Consider the following 9,518-nt stretch of genomic DNA (forward strand, 5'->3'; position numbering starts at 1 on the left):
GCTTGTGATTGGTCTGTTCATATTTTCTATTTCTTCCTGATTCAGTCTTAGCTGGTTGTGCATTTCTAAGAATTTGTCCATTTCTTCCAGGTTGTCCATTTTATTGGCATAGAGTTGCTTGTAGTAATCTCTCATGATCTTTTGTATTTCTGCAGTGTCATTTGTTACTTCCCCTTTTTCATTTCTAATTCTATTGATTTGAGTCTTCTTCCTTTTCTTCTTGATGAGTCTGGCTAATGGTTTATCAATTTTCTTTATCTTCTCAAAGAAGCAGGTTTTAGTTTTATTGATCTTTGCTATCGTTTCCTTCATTTCTTTTTCATTTATTTCTGATCTGATTTTTATGATTTTTTTCCTTCTGCTAACTTTGGGGTTTTTTTGTTCTTCTTTCTCTAATTGCTTTAGATGCAAGGTTAGGTTGTTTATTTGAGATGTTTCTTGTTTGTTAAGATAGGATTGTATTGCTATAAACTTCCCTCTTAGAACTGCTTTTGATGAATCCTATATGTTTTGGGTCGTCGTGTCTCCATTATCATTTGTTTCTAGGTATTTTTTTTATTTCCTCTTTGAGTTCTTCAGTGATCACTTCGTTATTGTGTATGGTTTAGCCTCCACGTGTTTGTATTTTTTACAGATCTTTTCCTGTAATTGATATCTAGTCTCATAGCATTGTTGTTGGAAAAGATACTTGAAACAATTTTAATTTTCTTAAATTTTCCAAGGCTTCATTTGTGACCCACGATATGATCTTTCCTGGAGAATATTCCATGAGCACTTGAGAAAAATGTGTATTCTGTTGGTTTTGGATGGAATGTCCTATAAATATCAATTAAGTCCATCTTGTTTAATGTATCATTTAAAGCTTGTGTTTCCTTATTGATTTTCATTTTGGATGATCTGTCCATTGGTGAAAGTGGGGTGTTAAAGTCCCCTACTATGAATGTGTTACTGTCGATTTCCCCTTATATGCCTGTTAGTATTTGCCTTATGTATTGATCTGCTCCTATGTTGGGTGCATAAATATTTACAATTGTTATATCTTCTTGGATCCATCCCTTGATCATTATGTAGTGTCCTTCTTTGTCTCTTGTAATAGTCTTTATTTTAAAGTCTATTTTGTCTGATATGAGAATTGCTACTCCAGCTTTCTTTTGGTTTCCATTTGCATGGAATATCTTTTTCCATCCCCTTACTTTCAGTCTGCATGTGTCTCTAGTTCTGAAGTGGGTCTTGTGTAGCCAGCAAATATATGGGTCTTGTTTTTGTATCCATTCAGCCAATCTGTGTCTTTTGGTGGGAGCATTTAGTCCATTTACATTTAAGGTAATTATCGATATGTATGTTCCTGTTCCCATTTTCTTAATTGCTTTGGGTTCATTATTGTAGGTCTTATCCTTCTCTTGTGTTTCTTGCCTAGAGAAGTTCCTTTAGCATTTGTTGTAAAGCTGGTTTGGTGGTGCTGAACTCTCTCAGCTTTTGCTTGTCTGTAAAGGTTTTAATTTCTCCATCAAATCTGAATGAGATCCTTGCTGGGTAGAGTAATTTTGGTTGCAGGTTTTTCTCCTTCATCAGTTTAAATATGTCCTGCCAGTCACCTCTGGCTTGCAGAGTTTCTGCTGAAAGATCATCTGTTAACCTTATGGGGATTCCCTTGTGTGTTATTTGTTGTTTTTCCCTTGCTGCTTTTAATATGTTTTCTTTGTATTTAATGTTTGATAGTTTGATTAATATGTGTCTTGGCGTATTTCTCCTTGGATTCATCCTGTATGGGACTTTCTGTGCTTCCTGGACTTAACTATTTCCTTTCCCTTATTAGTGAAGTTTTCAACTATAATCTCTTCAAATATTTTCTCAGTCCCTTTCTTTTTCTCTTCTTCTTCTGGAACCCCTATAATTCGAATGTTGGTGCGTTTAATGTTGTCCCAGAGATCTCTGAGACTGTCCTAAGTTCTTTTCATTCTTTTTTCTTTATTCTGCTCTGCAGTAGTTATTTCCATTATTTTATCTTCCGGGTCACTTATCCGTTCTTCTGCCTCAGTTATTCTGCTATTGATCCCATCTAGAGTACTTTTAATTTCACTTATTGTGTTGTTCATCATTGTTTGATTCATCTTTAGTTCTTCTAGGTCCTTGTTAAATGTTTCTTGCATTTTGTCTATTCTATTTCCAAGATTTTGGATCATCTTTACTATCATTATTCTGAATTCTTTTTCAGGTAGACTGCCTATTTCCTCTTCATTTGTTACATCTGGTGGGTTTTTATCTCGCTCCTTCATCTGCTGTGTGGTTTTCTGTCTTCTCATTTTGCTTATCTTACTGTGTTTGGGGTCTCCTTTTTGCAGGCAACAGGTTTGTAGTTCCCGTTGTTTTTGGTGTCTGTCCCCAGTGGCTAAGGATGGTTCAGTGGGTTGTGTAGGCTTCTTGGTGGAGGGGACTAGTGCCTGTGTTCTGGTGGATGAGGCTGGATCTTGTCTTTTTGGCAGGCAGGTCCACGTCTGGAGGTGTGTTCTGGGGTGTCTGTGGACTTATTATGGTTTTAGGCAGCCTCTCTGCTAATGGGTGGGGTTGTGTTCCTGTCTTGCTAGTTGTTTGGCATAGGATGTCCAGCACTGTAGCTTGCTGGTCGTTGAGTGAAGCTGGGTGCTGGTGTTAAGATGGAGATCTCTGGGAGATTTTCACCGTTTGATATTATGTGGAGCTGGGAGGTCTCTTGTGGACCACTGTCCTGAACTTGGCTCTCCCACCTCAGAGGCACAGCACTGACTCCTGGCTGCAACGCCAAGAGCCTTTCATCCACACAACTCAGAATAAAAGGGAGAAAAAGTAGAAAGAAAGAATTAGTAGAAGTAGAAAGAAAGAAAGAAAAAAAAAAGAAAGGTGGAGGGAGGGAGGGAGGGAGGAGGGAAGGAAGGAAAAATGAAAGAAAGAAGATAAGGTAAAATAAAATAAAGATAAAATATAATAAAGTTATTAAAATAAAAAGTAATTATTAAGAGAAAAAAAGAAAAAAAAGTTAAAAAAAACAGATGGATAGAACCCTAGGACAAATGGTGGAAGAAAAGCTATACAGACAAAATCTCACACAGAAGCATACACATACACACTCACAAAAAATGGATAAGGGGAAAAAAATCATAAATCTTGCTCTCAAAGTCCACCTCCTCAATTTGGGATGATTCGTTGTCTAAAGGAGGGAAGGAAGGAAAGAAAGAAAGAAAGAAGATAAAGTAAAAGAAAATAAAGTTATTAAAATAAAGAATAATTACTAAGAAAAAAATTAAACAACAAAAAAAACCCGGACGGATCGAACCCTAGGACAAATGGTGGAAGCAAAGCTATACAGCCAAAATCTCACACAGAAGCATACACATACACTCACAAAAAGAGGAAAAGGGGGAAAAAATCAAGTCTTGCTCTCAAAGTCCACCTTCTTAATTTGGGATGATTCGTTGTCTATTCATGTATTCCACAGATGCAGGGTACATCAAGTTGATTGTGGAGCTTTAATCCGCTGCTTCTGAGGCTGCTGGGAGAGATTTCCCTTTCTCTTCTTTGTTCTCACAGCTCCCAGGGGCTCAGCTTTGGACTTGGCCCCGCCTCTGCGTGTAGGTCGCCGGAGGGCATCTGTTCTTTGCTCAGACAGGACAGGGTTAAAGGAGGTGCTCATTCGGGGGCTCTGGCTCACTCAGGACATGGGGAGGGAGGGGCACGGAGTGCGGGGCAAGCCTGCGGTGGCAGAGGCTGGCGTGACGTTGCACCAGCCTGAGGCGTGCCGTGCGTTCTCCCGGGGGTGTTGTCCCTGCATCCTGGGACCCTGGCAGTGGCGGGCTGCACAGGCTCCCCGGAAGGGGGGCGTGGATAGTGACCTGTGCTCGCACACAGGCTTCTTGGTGGTGGCAACAGCAGCCTTAGCGTCTCATGCCCATCTCTGGGGTCCGTGCTTTTAGCCGCGGCTTGCACCCGTCTCTGGAGCTCCTTTAAGCAGCGCGCTTAATCCCCTCTCCTCGCGCCCCAGGAAACAGAGAGGGAAGAAAAAGTCTCTTGCCTCTCTGGCAGCTCCAGACGTTTTCCCGGACTCCCTCCCGGCTAGCCATGGCACACTAACCCCCTGCAGGCTGTGTTCACGCCGCCAACTCCAATCCTCTCCCTGCGCTCCATCTGAAGCCCGAGCCTCAACTCCCAGCTGTGCCCGCCCCGGCGGGTGAGCAGACAAGCCTCTTGGGCTGATGAGTGGCGGTCGGCCCTGATCCTCTGTGTGGGAATCTCTCCACTTTGCCCTCCGCACCCCTGTTGCTGTGCTCTCTTCCGTGGCTCTGAAGCTTTCCCCCTCCGCCTCCCGCAGTCTCCGCCTGCGAAGGGGCTTCCTAGTGTGTGGAAACCTCTCCTCCTTCACAGCTCCCTCCCACTGGTGCAGGTCCCATCCCTATCCTTTTGTCTCTGTCTATTCTTTTTTCTTTTGCCCTACCCAGGTACGTGGGGAGTTTCTTGCCTTTTGGGAGGTCTGAGGTCTTCTGCCAGCGTTCAGTAGGTGTTCTGTAGGAGTTGTTCCACGTGTAGATGTATTTCTGGTGTATCTGTGGGGAGGAAGGTGATCTCCGTGTCTTACTCTTCCGCCATCTTCCCGGAAGCCCCCCTTCAAGAGGCTTTTCAGTAGATTGGTCACAACTAAGATCTGGATGCAGATTTCATTAAGTATATTCATTGTGTGAAAATTCATTAAATTACATACATTTATGATTTGTGTAGTTTTATGTACATATATGTATATTGTGTATGTGTATGTATATTTTACATGTATATGTATATATATGTATACATATGTATATATATCATTTATAAAAATTCATCTGACATTATTTCTATATTTGGCATCTGGTGATGTTGAAAATCTAAGAATAGCTCAATCACTTTTTTCCCTTGGTAAATGACTATAGTAGACACTTTGAGTCACCTACCCATTAACCAATCCCCTTTTACTGCTTACTTGTTGTCAGAGTCCCATCTTTGATTATAGAGCATGGAAATGTAGAAAATCACTTCCCCAGTCTCCCTTATAGCTAGAGTGTAGTAATATGGCCTTGTTGAAGTGAAGAGATGTAAGGAGAATTTTGCTGGAGCGTTCTAAGAAAGAGTTTCCTCACTAATAAAAGAGATAATTGGGCTGCCTGGATGCAGAGCAGGAGGCTGAGAGAGAGATCCTATCCACTTCCATCTGTTGCACAGGCCCCACTGTAGCTGTTGCACTATGCATGATCAGGAGAATCTGGTATACACCAGGAATCTGGCCAAGGAGGCTGAATGATAGGATGGAATTAATGAAGAAAGTAGCAGGGATAGATGTGGAGCTGACAGTTGAAGAAATAAATTTTCTATCTGTTGTATATAAGATTGTGATTGAAGCTAGAAGAGCCTCCTGGAGAATAATCAGCAGCATTAAACAGAAAGAAGAAACTAAGAAGGAGTAAACAAACTAAAAATCATCTAGGAATATTGGCAAATGGTCTAGATTGAGCTAAGGTTAATCTGTTGTTACAGTTTGGATATACCAGACAAACACCTCATTCCAGCAGCTATCACTGGCGAGTCCAAGGTTTTCTATTATAAAATGAAAAGGAACTATCACAGGTATCTGGCTGAATTTGCCACAGGAAGGAGGCTGCAAAGAACAGCCTAGTAGCTTTAAAGCTGCTAATGATATTGCAATGACAGAACTTCCACCAACGCATCCCATTTACTTAGGTCTTGCTCTCAATTTTACTGTATTTTACTATGAAATTATTTTATTTTTATACAAATTTTAAAGATTACTTTCCATTTACAGTCATTACAAAATGTTGGCTCTATTCACCGTGTTGTATAATACATCCTTTGCCTATCTTACACGCAATAGTTTGTATCTCCCACTCCCCTAACCCCCTCCACTGGTAACTAGTGGTTTGTTCTCTATATCTGTGAATATGCTTCTTTTTTCCTACTATGAAATTCTTAATTTCCCTGAGCATGCCTGCAGGTTGGCAAAATCAACTCTCGATGCAACTGCAGAGCTGGATATGCTGAGCGAAGAAAGCTATAAGGACTCTACACATCATGCAGTTGTTATGTGATAATCTGACACTATTGAATTCAGACATGCAGGGTGATGGTGAAGAGAAGAATAAAGAGTTTTTGCAGGATGTGGAAGATGAAAATCAGTGAGACCTAAAAGCCAACAAGAAAAACCATCCCTAGCCACCCTATTCCTTCCCATCCCACCACGTAGGAAATTCCTCATGGTCAGTGAGAACCACCAAATCTGACTTCTACATTTGGTTTCAGAATTTAGGTTCTGCCCTGTTTTTTCTTAAAAAAAAAAAAAACAGTTTTCAAATGTTCTTAAAGGCAAGAGTGAATTTCTGTGCATTTTACTGGTTCCAGTTTTTCGGTTCTTTAAGACACTAATAGGACTACATACAGGCTTTTTCAGCACTACTGTATCATCTCCTGCCAGATGTGGCAGGATCACCATTAGAAATGGAAATTACATTCAAAAGCGATTAGACTTCTAGGTGATGCAAACATCTAAGAGAGAGGTTAATCACACTCTAGAGGCATAAGTGGTATCATTTTTCCTTTTTCTGGTTGTTTAAATTGAATTTTATACTGATGTTTAAAACTAATTGGGTGTTAGCTTGAGGTGGTTAAAGGTCTTTGGAGAGTTTGTTGTAATGGTCTTACTGTAAAAAAGTGCTTCAAACTCTGCTGAAATGTTGCTGAAAATCATGATGCTGGTAACAGTCCAACGATCTGTGGCTGCTCATTGCCTGCTTTTACTCTCCCTCTGAAGCAGGTTAGCATTGAAGGTGGTATGGAAAAGGCTGCATGCCTGTTATATTCTTTGTTTCTTCTCCTTCCCTCTTCCCCTGGGGAAATAAGTTCCTCAGCCATTCAATCGCTTAACTTCTTTTGTTCAGTTTGTGTGCCTTGAAGTTAATTTGTACTACTGGATATCTGACTGGATCCACAGATACAAAAAATCTGTATTCTTACTGAAACACAGCATGGAATTAATATAAAACTTAAATGAAGCAAACCTTAATTTAAAATGTCAAATATTATTGTACCACTATCCTCTGTATTTCTAAAATAAAATCTCTAGTCAAATAAATAAGACAAATGAGGAGACAGTATCTACTCTCTATTCCTGCTTTTGGGTGTGGTTGTCTGAGGACACGATGAGGGGTGATGCAATAGCTAAGTGACCATGAGAGAACAAAACTAAAGACAAAAGTCTTACTGCTGCAGATGGTCATGCGAAAGGATACAAAGGGCCCATATCCTTGTGGATATCATTAAGCCACTGTACCAACTGGGAAACAGCCTCTTTCAGATTTCTTGTAATGTGAGTAAAATAAAAACAAAAACAAATGAAAAACCAACAAGAATTGAAACACCTATTTTTAAACCACTTTAAGCTATATATTCCTTTACTTGTAGCCAAAAATATCTTAATGCTACAGCAAGTAACCTTAAAACTGGGTAGGTATAATATTCCTTCTCCATCTCAAAAGTTATATAATGAGGAATATCTGGATTTTTTTGCCATTATAAATTTTTTTTGACAGTGAAGCCTTTTGCTTTGCAGACTCAGGACTTCTGTCATTTTTGGAAGATTTTCTTCTTTTAGATTTGTGAATATTTTTTGTTATTTCTATATATGTTTTCTTTCATCAGTCATATCAATTATCTAGAGTCTTGAATCCCCATTTTATGAATATCCTTTTTTTTCTTAATGGGTTTTCTTCTTTGTCCCATAATGCATTGTCTGTTATGTACTTGCTCCTGTCTTCCATTCTAGTAGCTTAGTTTTTACTAGTAAAAAAAAAATAGGCAATTTTCTACTTTAATTGCATTTTAACATTACTATTATATTTCCTCTATTTGTTTCCCTGGCCAACATAATACTCTCAGTTGTCCATTCAGTTTGAAAAATGGAGTTTTTTTCGTACTTTCTTCTGCTTATATCCTAACAAATTATATTGGCCTCTCTGTAGTTGATTCTTAGTATATTCTTTTAATTTCATTCAAAATGTTTTATATCTGGATGATATTCCTCAGAGTTGTGTTATGCGATTGAGATATTGTCTTAATTTCAATGATACTTTAATCTTTCTTACCCTTTTTAAGCTCCCTTTGGGAAAGAGAGATATTATGAACCTGAACTTAAAAGCAGTTTCTTCCTTGAAATGTACCCTACTCTCTACTTACAGTCATAATTAGTCTTTTGTCCATAAACAAAGTGAAGTTTTCTTGGCTACCACCTTAGAATCTTTGAATCTTACTTTTATAAACCATCTTTAGTTTACACTAAGTAGTTCTAAGAAGGAGAACTAAAGGTGTAAAATATAACAGAATATGAATTATTTAGTCTCAATATATTTTTCTTGTGAAACTTTCCTAATTTTTACATGATTTTGAAATTGATATTTTTACAATTTCACATGAGAGTAGGAGCTTATATTCTTGTCCATGTATACACTGTGCCTTTGTTTACACCATTTAATGGTTTATGGGGTGATTAGTAAACCAATATAATTGAAACATAACTAAAAATTATGTTTCCACACAGTTACCTTGTAAGACCATACACATACTCTAGCATTATTGACATTGCTGCAAATCTGGGTGGATTTTAATTTTGGGAGCTGCTGTCAGAGCCAGTTGATGTATCACACAAGAAAATAACTTTCATTGTCTTATAATTACACTTCAATTCAGATCTTGAAGAGTAATATGAGATTTGTTTTCTAACCTCTTTTTCTAGACTTGATTTTTGAATGCAATTTACACCTTTATGTTTTGTGTTCCTAATTGTGCTAGCATTTTCTCCTGGGCCATCTAGGGCAGTGTTTTTAAGATAAGTTCTTTAACCATAAGAACAAACAATGCCATGTACTATGCTATGGATATTAATGTAAATCACAAGTATAAACTTTTAACATTAAAAATTTTTATTTCTGCATGAATGGTGTCTTACATAGCATCATAAGTATGTTCCTTATATAGTTAGAGAGTAGTGTGCTTTTTATTTCCAGCTGAAAGATACCAAAGAGGGTTTGCATCAAGGGAGAAATTTTCACGTTAGTGTCACATATTGTAGGATTTTATGTTTTGTTTGAATTATACTTGGAGGTCCAAGCCAACAAGCCAAAATACTGAGTTTCTCACTGTGGTTAATTTCAACTTTTCTTCCTTCCTTTCTTCCTCCTTTCCTCCCTCCTTCTCTATCTCTCCCTCCCTCCCTCCCTTCCTATTTCCCTTCCTTCCTTTCTTGGTACTTTCTTTAAGATATCAGTATATTCATTGTAGATATTTCTTAAAAATATCAGGTGGTTATAAATTAATCTTCTGTTTAGAAGATGTGAAGAAAAAAACTTACGTACACTTTTGGATCGCAAGAGTGATAGGGCATAGCAGAAAATTTGTGTACATATTGTGATTAAGAATAGGAAGATAGGGCTTCCCTGGTGGTGCAGTGGTTG

At 38.5% G+C, this 9,518-nt stretch overlaps 1 pseudogene; it reads left to right on the plus strand.

Annotated features, from left to right (window-relative positions):
- The first annotated feature begins 5,245 nt into the window (after positions 1-5,245).
- Positions 5,246-6,195, plus strand: LOC136142470 (14-3-3 protein epsilon-like; annotated as a pseudogene).
- Positions 6,196-9,518: the final 3,323 nt, after the last annotated feature.

Source organism: Phocoena phocoena, chromosome X (assembly GCF_963924675.1).
Source record: "Phocoena phocoena chromosome X, mPhoPho1.1, whole genome shotgun sequence".
Classification (NCBI taxonomy): domain Eukaryota; kingdom Metazoa; phylum Chordata; class Mammalia; order Artiodactyla; family Phocoenidae; genus Phocoena; species Phocoena phocoena.